General features: G+C 37.7%; 1 protein-coding gene across 19 annotated transcripts in view; it reads left to right on the forward strand.

Annotated features, from left to right (window-relative positions):
- The window catches only part of ADGRL2 (adhesion G protein-coupled receptor L2), a 684,558-nt gene that overhangs the window by 441,123 nt on the left and 230,801 nt on the right, over nt 1-12,634 (forward strand). For all 19 annotated transcript variants that reach the window (XM_050769910.1, XM_050770082.1, XM_050768737.1 and 16 more), the window contains one exon: nt 10,179-10,220. The gene's annotated coding sequence lies outside the window, so the exon portion shown is untranslated. The remainder of the gene's footprint in view (nt 1-10,178; nt 10,221-12,634) is intronic.

Raw genomic sequence — 12,634 nt, forward strand, 5'->3', positions numbered from 1 at the left:
GGAAGCTATCTCTGTGAGGAAATCCAAGAGGAAGGACCCTTGCTAGACACTGAATGTGCAGGCACTTGATCTTGGACTTCGCTGCCTCCAGAACTTTGAAAAATATGTTTCTCTTGTTTATAAGTCACCCATTTGATGACATTTTGTTATAGCAGCCAAAATAGATTAAGACACATTTTGAGGTGTAGAAAGCAGAGGGCTCTCCCCATCTCCACTCTTTAAAACTATAGCATTATAATAAAGAAAGAAAAAAGGCAGTATACTTTATGACAGTTCCAATGAAAACAATTATGATCTCTTAGACATTTGGTACTGATAGTGATAGTAATGGTTTTCCTGTTCCTTTCCTTCTTTTTTTTGAAACAGTCTCACAGAGTGCAGTGGCATGATCACAGCTCACTGCAGCCTCAACCTCCCTGGGCTCAGGTGATCCTCCCACCTTAGCCTTCTGAGTAGCTAGGACGACAGGTGCTTGCCACCACACCTGGCTAATTTTTGTAGTTTTTGTAGACACAGGGTTTTGCCATGTTGCTGGGATACAGCCATTCACCACTGTGCCCAGTTGGTTTTCTGTTTTCTTTTGTTTCATATTAAAGGCCTTTTAATATACTTCCTTTAGTATGAAGAAGCGAAATAGCTACAGTAGGTATTAAAATAGCAACAAATATTATCTAAACAAAAAATGATACTTCCCTAGAGAAAGAAAATTTAGTAGAAATAATATGTGGACAGGTACCATTTTTATATTACTTACATTGCTATAATACAACTATTTTAAAAGAGCACAGCAAATAATAGATTACATTGTTTCCTAGCTATGTAAACTTACAGTGAATTCCAACAAGAGCAGGCTGTGCAGGCCATACATGAGGAATGTGCTAGAATGGTACTGAAGACATCGCTGTATCTATTCATGTTATCAATATCTAGGTGTGTGTATTAGTCCAGTTTCATGGCTGCTGATAGACATACCTGAGATTGGACAATTTACAAAAGAAAGAGGTTTAACTGGACTCACAGTTCCACGTGGCTGGGGAGGCCTCACAATCATGGCAGAAGGCAAGGAGGAGCAAGTCACATCTTACGTGGATGGCGGCAGGCAAAGAGAGAGCTTGTGCAGAGAAACTCCTGTTTTTAAAACCATCAGATCTTGAGAGACTCATTCACTATCACGAGAATAGCATGGGAAATACCCGCCCCCATGATTCAATCATCTCCCACTGGGTCCCTCCCACAACACGTGGGAATTATGGAAGCTATAAGATGAGATTTGGGTGGAGACACAGAGCCAAACCATAACAGTATATAACAAACGCAGGTAAAATTAGACCATCAAGTAAATGCATGGTCTAGGGTTGAATATACTATCAAAGATTTATTTGCCCAAAAGTATAATGATATGTTTGAGAAAATACAATAGTTTTCTTTAAAACAAAATACAAAAGTACATAATTTCAGAAATTATGATATTAGAATATCCAGTTTGTCGATTTGGAATTTAAATATTAAAAATTTAGATTAGACTGTAAACTCATAAAGTGGAATAAACAAATATTCTATTTGGTTTTGATCTGTTTTTTAGTTGATCAGTCAAATAATAATTTATATCATATCAAACACTTCAAATATCTGGAAGGTTGTCATTATTACTCCTAATACCAGCAAGGAATCCCAGAAGCTGAATGTCTTTCCCTAAAGGCAAATGTTTAAAGGAGACTATCTTTTGAATACATGATGGTGCATGTTTTGGGGGAATATTCTTTATTCTATTGTGAGATTGAGTTGTGGTCTAAGGGATTTGGAGTGTCACTGGAGAGAAGACAAGGAGGGTGGGGCCCTTCATAGAAAAGATTTTACCCCTTGACTATACATCTGCCAGCCAGCAGGTACATCCTCCTGATCTGGCATGGTGGTGTGCTGATAGAAACTAAAAAATGACAATAAGGCTTCTTGGACTTCATAGACTCCCTCCCTCCCTTCCTCCCTCCCTCCTTTGGATTTCATAGCCTGCCTGCCTGCCTGCCTGCCTTCCTTCCTCCCTCCCTCCCTCCCTCCTTGCTTCTTCCTTTATTATTATTATTTTTTTTTAGATGGAGTTTTGCTCTTGCTGCCCAGGCCGGAGTGCAGTGGCGCGATCTCAGCTCACAGCAGCCTCCACCTCCTGGGTTCAAGCGATTGTCCTGCCTCAGACTCCCCGAGTAGCTGGGATTACAGGCATGTGCCACCACACCCGGATAATTTTGTATTTTTAGTAGAGACAGGGTTCCTCCATGTTGGTCAGGTTGGTCTCAAATTCCCAACCTCAGGTGATCTGCCCACCTCGGCTTCCCAAAGTGCTGGGATTACAGGCATGAGCCACCATGCCTGGCTTTTTCCCTCCCCTCCACTCCCGTCCCTTCCCGTCCCCTCCCCTTCCCCCCCTCCCCTTCCCCCTCCCCTCTCCCCTCCCTTCCCCCTCCCCTCCCTCCCCCTCCCTTCCCCCTCCCCTCCCTTCCCCCCTCCCCCCTCCCCTCCCCCCTCCCCTCCCTTCCCCCTCCCCTCTCCCCCCCTCCCTTCCCCCTCCCCCCCCCCCCCCTCCCCTCCCCCCTCCCCTCCCTTCCCCCCTCCCCTCTCCCCTCCCCTCCCCCTCCCCTCCCTTCCCCCTCCCCCTCCCCTCCCCTCCCCCTCCCCTCCCCCCCCTCCCCTCCCTCCCCCCCCTCCCCTCCCTTCCCCCTCCCCTCTCCCCTCCCTTCCCCCTCCCCTCCCTTCCCCCTCCCCTCCCCCCTCCCCTGCCCCCTCCCCTCCCCCTCTCCTCTCCCTCTCCCCTCCCCCTCCCCTCCCTTCATCTTTTTCTTCCTTTCCTTCTTTCTTTTCTTTTTTTCTTTCTTTCTTTCTTACTTTTCTTTCTTTCTTTCTTTCTTTCTTTCTTTCTTTCTTTCTTTCTTTCTTTCTTTCTTTCTTTCTTTCTTTCTTTCTTTCTTTCTTTCTTTCTTTCTTTCTTCCTTCCTTCCTTCCTTTCTTCCTTCCTTCTTTCCTTTCTTTCCTCCTTCCTTCCTTCTTCTTCCTTTCTTCTTCCTTTCTCCTTCCTTCCTTCCTTCCTTCCTTCCTTCCTTCCTCCCTCCTTCCCTCCCTCCCTCCCTCCTTCTCTTTTCTTTCTTTCAATAACAGAGTGTAGTAGGTTCAAAATCCAACTTTCTTGCTTTGTAGCTTTGGAAACTTAGACATACTAATTTATTTGTGCCTCTTTCTCTTCATATATAAAATGGGTGTAATAATAATACCCAAATTATTATGAGCATTAAATGAGACAATGCATGTTAATTGCTTAAATTTGTACCTGAGAGATAGGAAACACTAATTGCTAGCCATGGTCATAATTATTGGAGATAAGGAACAAAGATGAAAATACAAGCAAAAATAGAAGCCACACTAAGAAATCTGTGACTTCTTAGAACACATTGTGATGATTCTCTGAATAAATATATTTACTGGTATATACCCAACACAATATTAGAATATTAGGGCACACAAGTTCTCTTTAAAAATAGATTTAAGGATAAATATACCTTTAAGATTTAAAGATACATATGTGTATGAAGATACATATACATATATATATATCTTCATACGTGGGGGTGATAATTGTAGTATTTGTCACGGCAATGAAATAAAGATTTCATTATAAAAATTATTTAGCAATTTGCCTGGCACTACTAATAAGCGCTCAAAACACTAGTTTGCTACTATTGCTAATTATCATTATCATTATTATATATGTGAGAGATACATATAAGGGCATAATTATAATTCTGTACTATGATAAGAACAGAAGAATTAGCATTTCAAGTTTTTTAAAGAATGAATACAGTTTTTCCAAATGGAGAGGAGGGAAAGAGCATTCATGGATACCCCACGTGTTTTACCTAAACTTGACTTGTTTTCAAAAAGTCGCTGAGACCACAATTATTTTACCGAGAAACTGCTTTTGAATTGACCATGTCCGCACAAACTAATCATTCAACAGATAATTGAGCACCAAATCTATGAAATATGCAGAGAAAGTGTAGACAGGCTCTCAGCTGGTTTTCCTATTCCACATTCTCTCTTCCTTACCATACTTTTCATGAGGTTGACACAGTAATCTCCCTAAAGTGCAGTTTTCATCATGCTGTAACTGATGGAGGACATATAGTGGTTTTTGAATGCTTGCTGTATCAAGCCCAAACGACTCTATCTAGCTTCAAGGATCCTCGACAGTCTTGCAATTCACAGTATGGCATCAGCACCAACATCACCTGGGAACTTGTTAGAAATAAATAATCTCACACCTCAATCTGGACCTATTAAATTAGATTCTTCATTTTAACAAGATCCCCAGGTATGCACATTCGAGTTTAAGAAACATTTCTTTACAATATCCTTTAATCTAAACCAAACAAAATCACTAACCCATACACAACCCAGTCTTATCAAGAAGAATTAAATCTTTTCATTAATTTCTCTGCATCCAAAGCAATCCCTTTGCTCATGCTCTTAACTCCACTGGAAATACCTTATTTACTTCACATCTACTATCTAACTCTCATCCATTCTTGAAGACCAGTGAAGTTTTACATCTTCCATGAAACTAAGACCATTTCAAAGTACGCTAATCTGTTGAATACTTCTTGCACTTAGGACAACACCAATTCTATTCTTCTTTTATCATTCATTCATTCATTCATTATTCATTGAATATGCATTTTCTTAATGCATATTATTTACCTGACATTGTTGCATTGGCCACAATAAACAAGAATGCAAGACTTCCCCTACTCTGTCAGTTCCCAATGAGAGCTATCATGGTTCAGCAGAGATGTCTTAAGTTCCACAGGCAAGAGGTACAAGTGGGTAGATGTGAGGGTGCAGGACCATATTGCATAAAGCCACATAATTTTTGCTTTTTTGTTAAAACTACTTAATGGAAATAATACTGTTAAAATATATTAAAACCTTTTGTAGTTTGAAACAGATGAACTACTTTAACTCTTAGGGACATGACAAAGAGATGTTGTGTTTTCATTGTTCCATGTTAATTTTCCCTCCTATAGATAGTTGTGATGTTTTTTATAGGCCAGCAATATGTCTTTCTCCATTCATTCAACAAATAGCAGAATTTTAAAATAGCTCCTATTTGTCCTTTTTCTGACTCCTTAAATTTTAGACAGATAGGCACTAAATAAATACTTGTTGATTGAAGACACTCTTTGATCTCAAGTTGGGGACTAGGTTTACACACGTGGAACAACCATTGCAGAAATGCAGCCGCCCTTTCATCCTACTGTTATTCATGACATAAGGAAACGTTCATGAAGTTGTAGTGACACTTTGGTCTACTAGGAGTGTCTTTTGGATCAAAAAGTTCCTCCAGGGTGCCATGGAAATTTCTGTTTCTCTGTAGCTAATGTTTGCTATCACCAGAGACTGTGTTGGAGTACAGCCAACCAAATGGAATTGGCTAGTAAAAGCTTTTGTGGGTGAGCATTTGGAAACAAGCTTCATGACCATTTGCTAGCAAAACCTCAGCAGGAGGAATTTTAACCAACCTAAGTTAATGTAAAGGTTTGATTTGAAAGGGTCTGGAGGGGCAGGGGAAATGAAATGCTTAATGAAGTATGTAACATCCCATATTCTTTAATAGTAAAAATAAAAGTGTTAAAGCAAACTAAATATGGCCTGAGAGGGACCCTGTACTTCTATATTTGAGTCCTTGTGGATGAACTGTAACCTAGATTAATAGTCAGATAAAATTGAAAACCTAACTTAGGAGTATGAGCCTGTAACAATAACTGAGCCTTGGCCAATCACAGTGGCCAAATTTCAGCCACTCATAGACTGCTAAGTGTTCAAACTGTGCTCAAATAGGGTAAACACCAACCTGTAACCAATCCAGCTGTTTCTGTACCTCACTGTCAATTTCTGTACCTGATTTCCGTTTTTTGTCTATAACTCTTCTTCTATCACGTGGCTACGCTGCAGTCTCTGTGAATCTGCTGTGAATCTGGGGTTGCCTGATTCACGAATCATTCATTGTTCAATTAAACTACTTTAAAGTTAATTCAGCTGAAGTTTTTATTTTGTCAAAAGTTAGCTTTTCTTGTTGCAAAACTACTCATCAGCTCTTTAGGTAGAAACAGATGCTTAGGCAAATAGCCAGTCTTTGAAAGGGCGGAAACTCCAAGTAGCTGCACTGGAGTACATACAGTAAGGTTCGATACTATGCAGGACCGTCAGTGAGTCCCTTGGTTCCTTCAGTGTGATTCAGGAATGGGGTCACACAAGGAAACTTCAAAACCAAACTAAGTAAAAACACAATTTCCAAGGAACATAAACCATAACTTTATACGATCTAATGTTACATGAAAAATGCACATTACTTTGATTCAAAAATCAGCAATTACTTTATATTTATAACCTTCAAATTGGTTACAACATTCCTTTATCTTATTCAGCATTCTTGCTGAAGATGAGCTTTCCCACGTGAAGTGCAATTTTGTCTTCAACTTTTAATTCCTCTGGATACAGAAGAAAAGCTCTGGGCCCTTAATTGAGCAATTATTATTTCTTAAGTGAACATAGAGTTTGAGGATGGTGCCAAAATCTTCCTTTCATCCAGAGAACAAGTCTAACATAAGCAGCAGCATAAGTGTTGTCTGGCGGCACCCCAGTTTTAGGTACAAGAGCCAAGTCAAGACTGAAAGGGGAACTCATTCCTCACCTCTACTCACTCCCTGGCATCTCCTGAGGTTCTTGAACGAATGCCAACTAGGGCCGATTTGTATGTCTCCTTGGAGGTTTTAGATAACTTCACTAAGACTTACTTGTTTTTCTCATTTAGTCTGTTTCTCCAGAGTAGGATTTGCAAACTTACTGCTGAATATGCTGTTTGCAGTTCATTGCTAGGTTTCCATACTGACATAAAGCATTGGTATTTGAAAAATTCATTAAGAAGTGGCTCACCTTAATTCCTAGATCTAAATCTGTGGTGTGGTTCTATCACCTTTTCTACAATGTTGTCTTAGAATTTAAGAAAGGAAAATCAAGAGTTCATATGCTAACATTTCATGGAATATGCCTACACAAAGGATTGCTGCTTCATGGCTTGTGCCATTGTTTAAGCTATTCTAATTGTTTTCAAATTTTAAATACAGATCTGGAATTCAATTCTCAGGAACTCCTATCATTTGTCTTAGTTTTCTAAGACGTTTACTGTCTCCATTACATAAAAAGACCTTCAAATATTTGAAGATAGGTTCCATGCTTCCTTTATATGTATATATACTTTTAATTAAACTTCTCTTATTCCTTCTGCTACTCCTAAGGTTACAGGGCTTCCAAACTGTAACATTAATGAGAAGTTAGCTTTTTCAATAAGCACATTTTGAATACAATCTGCTAATACTGACCTCAATTATAGTTAAAAATATATAAGACCTGCACTTTAAATATAATCTTTTCAAGGTTTGATTAGATTTTGATTGCTGTAATTAGTCATCTGTAATACATAAGACATAATCTAGAATTTGCTCTTTAAACATCAGGGTGATAAATCCAGCTACAGAAAGCATCTTTTTGGTTGCCTCTTAATGAAAATATTACTAGACCCTACTAAGTGGTGATTGAAAAAAACACGCTGAAATATTACTGTCAGCTACTGGAGTAAAACTTCTCACCAGAGAACTATCACAACTTCAGGATAAAAATGATTGGTATCTAAATACAAATTTTAGCAGCCATTAAAACTGTTAGAAAGACCTTAGATCACTTTGCTTCTTAGAGTTTAAAAAACTTTTACTACACAGTATCAAATTAAAATGTAGTCACTGCTTGCAAAATTCAAAACATTTATGAAAGTATAATTAACTAATACTTTAAATCAGAATTCAGGACAGTTTGAATATTCCTTATATGCCCACAAAAATTTTTTCTAGTCTTTTACCAAATACTAAAGTGATGATTTGTCCAACAATGTAGATGTTTAATATTCACCAGTATTATCAACAACAACGCATCATGCTTTTACTTCTCATTAAAATTGCTGTATTACTGAAGCTTGACCAAATTTCCTTCATGCTTGGACATCTTTTTAGGTATAATATTCTACAGTTTTCCTCTTCTATCAGATTTTGCTTTATCTTTATTTCCCTTCCTTCTCTGACCTGTATTCAAGAAATAGAAAATGGCTCTTTGATGTGCCACTCCCAAGTATGTTCAGATAAAAGGTAAATAATTCAATAGACTTGTTGATGAGAATTGACATTTGAACACTGGAGGTTGTTTCCTTTACTCATACACTCTCCTAGTGAGGATAGGGGACCCAAGGTAGTGACTGGCAGGAGTGAGTTTCAAACTGGTGAAAAACTTCTAAAAAAAAGAAATGGTAGAGAAAATAGCAAAAAAATTTCTTTTTTAAATCAATGAAGTAGGGAAGTCCAAACATATATTCTAATCAAGTCTTATACTTGTCCAATAGTTATAAGACTCTCTGAAAACATTTATATATGTGGGTGGAGGCAAGTTGCCCATTAAATTGTAAGAGGTGTTATCAGATTCATCAGGACTTGGTTGTAAATTTGACTACACAGTTTGGCTCATAGAGAAATGAGGAGGAAATATCTGATTAAAGTGTGCATTGCTGCTGAGGCAACTGAATGTTGCCATAGCAATTGAGATGAAATGTGCAAGAAGTGAGATAATTAAATCTAACCCCTTTAGTAGTTTTGACAGTCAATGCACTGCCAATAGAAAAAGTTATCTACAGTATTAAGATAAAACACATTCCTCATGGAACGTCTCCTTACTAGTATTTTGTTGTTTCTTTTCTAAATACATTGCTTTAGGTGTCTAATTTGAATGTTCTCTTTTAATAATCAAATACAGTTTTGACCTTGGTCTGCCTAGACTTTCTGCTGGTTTATTATATCATGGGAACAGACATCTATAAAAAATATCCATTTTTCCCCCTCTAGTTCTTAAAAAAAGTATACTAAAGCCAAAGCTGTCACATTTGAGCTTAGAATTCAATAATATCTAGAACGTGCTGCCCTCTTCAGGAGCTGGTGCTTAAAAATACTCTTTTTTTTTAGCAGATTGATATGAGTTATAATATCAAAATTGTATTGATAATTCTTTAGAAATAAGTTCCATGTAAAATAAAGTATTTCTATGTTTAAAATTTTTTACATTAAGAGCTTGCATTAAAAATCAATACATACAACATTTTGAAAGAAATTGTTAATATTTATAATTAAATACAAACTAATGATTTCCTTAAACTATTGTCATAGAGAGAATTCCTGAATCATTACAGAATTTGACTTCCATATTTAGTATTCAAATTTTTTAAGACAAAAATTGTCTAAAAGAGAAAATATTTTCTATGTGAAAATCTAAGTAGGATATCCTTCAAATCCCACTTTTATTCTTCAACAACAAAAACAACAACAAAAACCAACTTTTTAATTTGAGAACATTAGTGTTTATAGTTTGAAATTTTAGCTAGTTTTCATTTACAGAAACAATATATTTCTTGGGAATAATGATTCCAAAGATATCTTAACACATCATAATGTTTATTCAAAATTACTTCACTAGAGAAAACTTCTAAAGGTCTGAAATATCACTATTGAGAAAATTCAAGCAAATCTCTTTCATATATATCTACTAAAATTTCCTCAGCTATTATATAGTTTTGACAGAGAGAAATGAACTCAGTGTATTTTTCTCCAAATTAGGTTTTTATACTTTAAAAAACTGATCAATATTAATAGCATTAATTATCAGGATGTGAGAAAAGCGTATTTTCCCTTAAAGAGTTTTAGGTATAGCTGTCTCATCTCTATTAATAAAAAATTCAAATGAGCTGAAGGGCTGAGTGAAAAATATATATATTGACAATGTTCTCCTAATTCTACAATATTTCTTTTGTGGAAAATAAAATGGTTTATTCCTGTATTTGAAAGTACTTATCAAAACAAGTGCTTAATCCTATGGTAGCTCTGTCCATAGTCATATATGTTCAAGAATTCTTAGAACACTGATTTGTGTTTTCTGTTATAGATTTACTTTATTTTTGTTTTGCTGCTGATGCATTACATTTGGCAGTTAGGATCCCTGTGGATGGAAGTATAATAAATAATAATATTTTCTTTACTTTCCAGGGTATTTATGGCACAATGAAAAATTTCATCTTTCCCAGAATGGTAAGTAAAGAGTTCTTTCTGTATTTGATAGTACTGAACACAAACAAGAAAAGGTGAATCGTTATAATAAAACTGGAGTATCATTCACTAAATGTATTGAGTCATCTGATAATTATAATGTAGCTTATACTTTTGCAAATAAATGGATGCTGTATTCAAATTCTATAATTATTCCAAAATTCTCACCAAATATACAACAGGATTTTCACAGGAAATATAAGGTTTTGCTTTCTCTGTTGGATTGCAGTTGATCACAGTAGATCCAACATTTTGTTTTCTGGGGTAATTCATTTTAAAATATATACAGATATAGAAATAAATGTGGTTTACATTCCATGAGCAGAAAAAGAAAGCGTTATCTGTGATACAAATTGAGAGTTGGTAAGAGTCCTTTGGAATTTTTACTGTTACATAAAAACTGATTGTAATTTATGTTTGACTGGGGCTTTGCAGAATCTGTGAATTTTAAAATATTTATTTTCTAAAAGTATATATCATAACTTCTAGGCAAGCTAGCCACTATATGATTTTGGTTAAACATAAAGTTTTTTTGTCTTTATATTTTTATGACTTAAACAGGAAATAGTTTTAGTCTTTATCATAACCTCTTTACAATTCAAATACTAAAAATTAATCTTATTAAATGGGAAAGGTCAGTGTAAAATGGTATTTCCTAGGTAGTTATTACTGTCTCCTATGATGCTCTTTATTTTTCCAGTGGTTTAAGGGTATTCCCTATAAAAAGAAGGAATTTCTCACTGTAGAAAAAAAATCACTTTGACATCAGAGTGTTACGTTAAGTGAAAAAGCAGGGTACAGAACTACATACATTGCATGTTGTGTGCATGTGCGCTTATATATGGAGAGGAGAGAGACTTGGTAGTATATCTTAGGCTTAGAAAAAAGACACAAAAGGCCGGGCGCGGTGGCTCATGCCTGTAATCCCAGCACTTTGGGAGGCCGAGGCGGGTGGATCACGAGGTCAGAAGATGGAGACCATCCTGGCTAACATGGTGAAACCCCGTCTCTACTAAAAATATAAAAAATTAGCCGGGCATGGTGCCGGACACCTGTAATCCCAGCCGCTAGGGAGGCTGAGGCAGGAGAATCGCAGGAACCCCGGAGGCAGAGCTTGCAGTAAGCCGAGATCGCACCACTGCACTCCAGCCTGGGCGACAGAGCGAGACTTCGTCTCAAAAAAAAAAAAAAAAAAAAAAAAAAAAAGAAAAGGAAAAGGAAAAAAGACACAAAAGGTACACAAAGGAATGGGAATATAAGTAGTTTCATAGTCTTAATTCTTCATTTTTTGCATTTCCTATAATTAAATATATATATTATTTTTATAACTAGAACAAAAACATTATTTGAATAATAAGCTATTCAAAAGAGTGCATTACTAAATAAATACGTATATATAAAATTGGGAAATACCTCTTTGTGCCAACTGCATAACCAATTAAAAAAAAAATCTTCAGCTGGGCATGGTAGCTCACGCCTGTAATCCCAACACTTTGAGAGGCCAAGGCAGGTGAATCACCTGAGGTCAGGAGTTTGAAACCAGCCTGGCCAACATGGTGAAACCCCATCTCTACTAAAAATATAAAAATTAGCTGGGTGTGGTGGCGAGTCTCTATAATCCCAGCTACTTGGGAGGCTGAGGCAACAGAGTCGCTTGCCAGGAGGCGGAGGTTGCAGTGAGCCAAGACTGCACCACTGCACTCCAGCCTCGGGGACAGAGCAAGACTCAGTCTCAAAAACAAAAACAAAACAAAACAAAACAAAAAAAAAGGGCGGGTGCGGTGGCTCATGCCTGTAATCCCAGCACTTTGTAGGCCGAGTTGGGCAGATCACAAGGTCATAAGTTCGAGACCAGCCTGGCCAATATGGTGAAACACCTTCTCTATTAAAAATACAAAAATTGGGGCCGGGCGCGGTGGCTCAAGCCTGTAATCCCAGCACTTTGGGAGGCCGAAACGGGTGGATCACGAAGTCAGGAGATCGAGACCATCCTGGCTAACACGGTGAAACCGTGAAACCCCGTCTCTACTAAAAAATACAAAAAGCTAGCCGGGCGAGGTGGCGGGCGCCTGTAGTCCCAGCTACTCGGGAGGCTGAGGCAGGAGAAGGGCGTGAACCCGGGAGGCGGAGCTTGCAGTGAGCTGAGATCGGCCACTGCACTCCAGCCTGGGCCACAGAGGGAGACTCCATCTCAAAAAAAAAAAAAAAAAAAAAAAAAAACAAAAATTAGTGGTGCGCCTGTAGTCCCAGCTCGAGAGGCTGAGGCAGGAGAATCGCCTGAACCCAAGAAGTGGAGATTGCAGTGAGCTGAGATTGCACCACTGCACTCCCGCCTGGGCAACAGAGCGAGACTCCGTCAAAAAAAAAAAAAAAAAAGTAGATAACGAGGCAAATAT

The sequence above is a fragment of the Macaca thibetana genome, chromosome 1 (genome assembly GCF_024542745.1).
Source record: "Macaca thibetana thibetana isolate TM-01 chromosome 1, ASM2454274v1, whole genome shotgun sequence".
NCBI lineage: Eukaryota > Metazoa > Chordata > Mammalia > Primates > Cercopithecidae > Macaca > Macaca thibetana.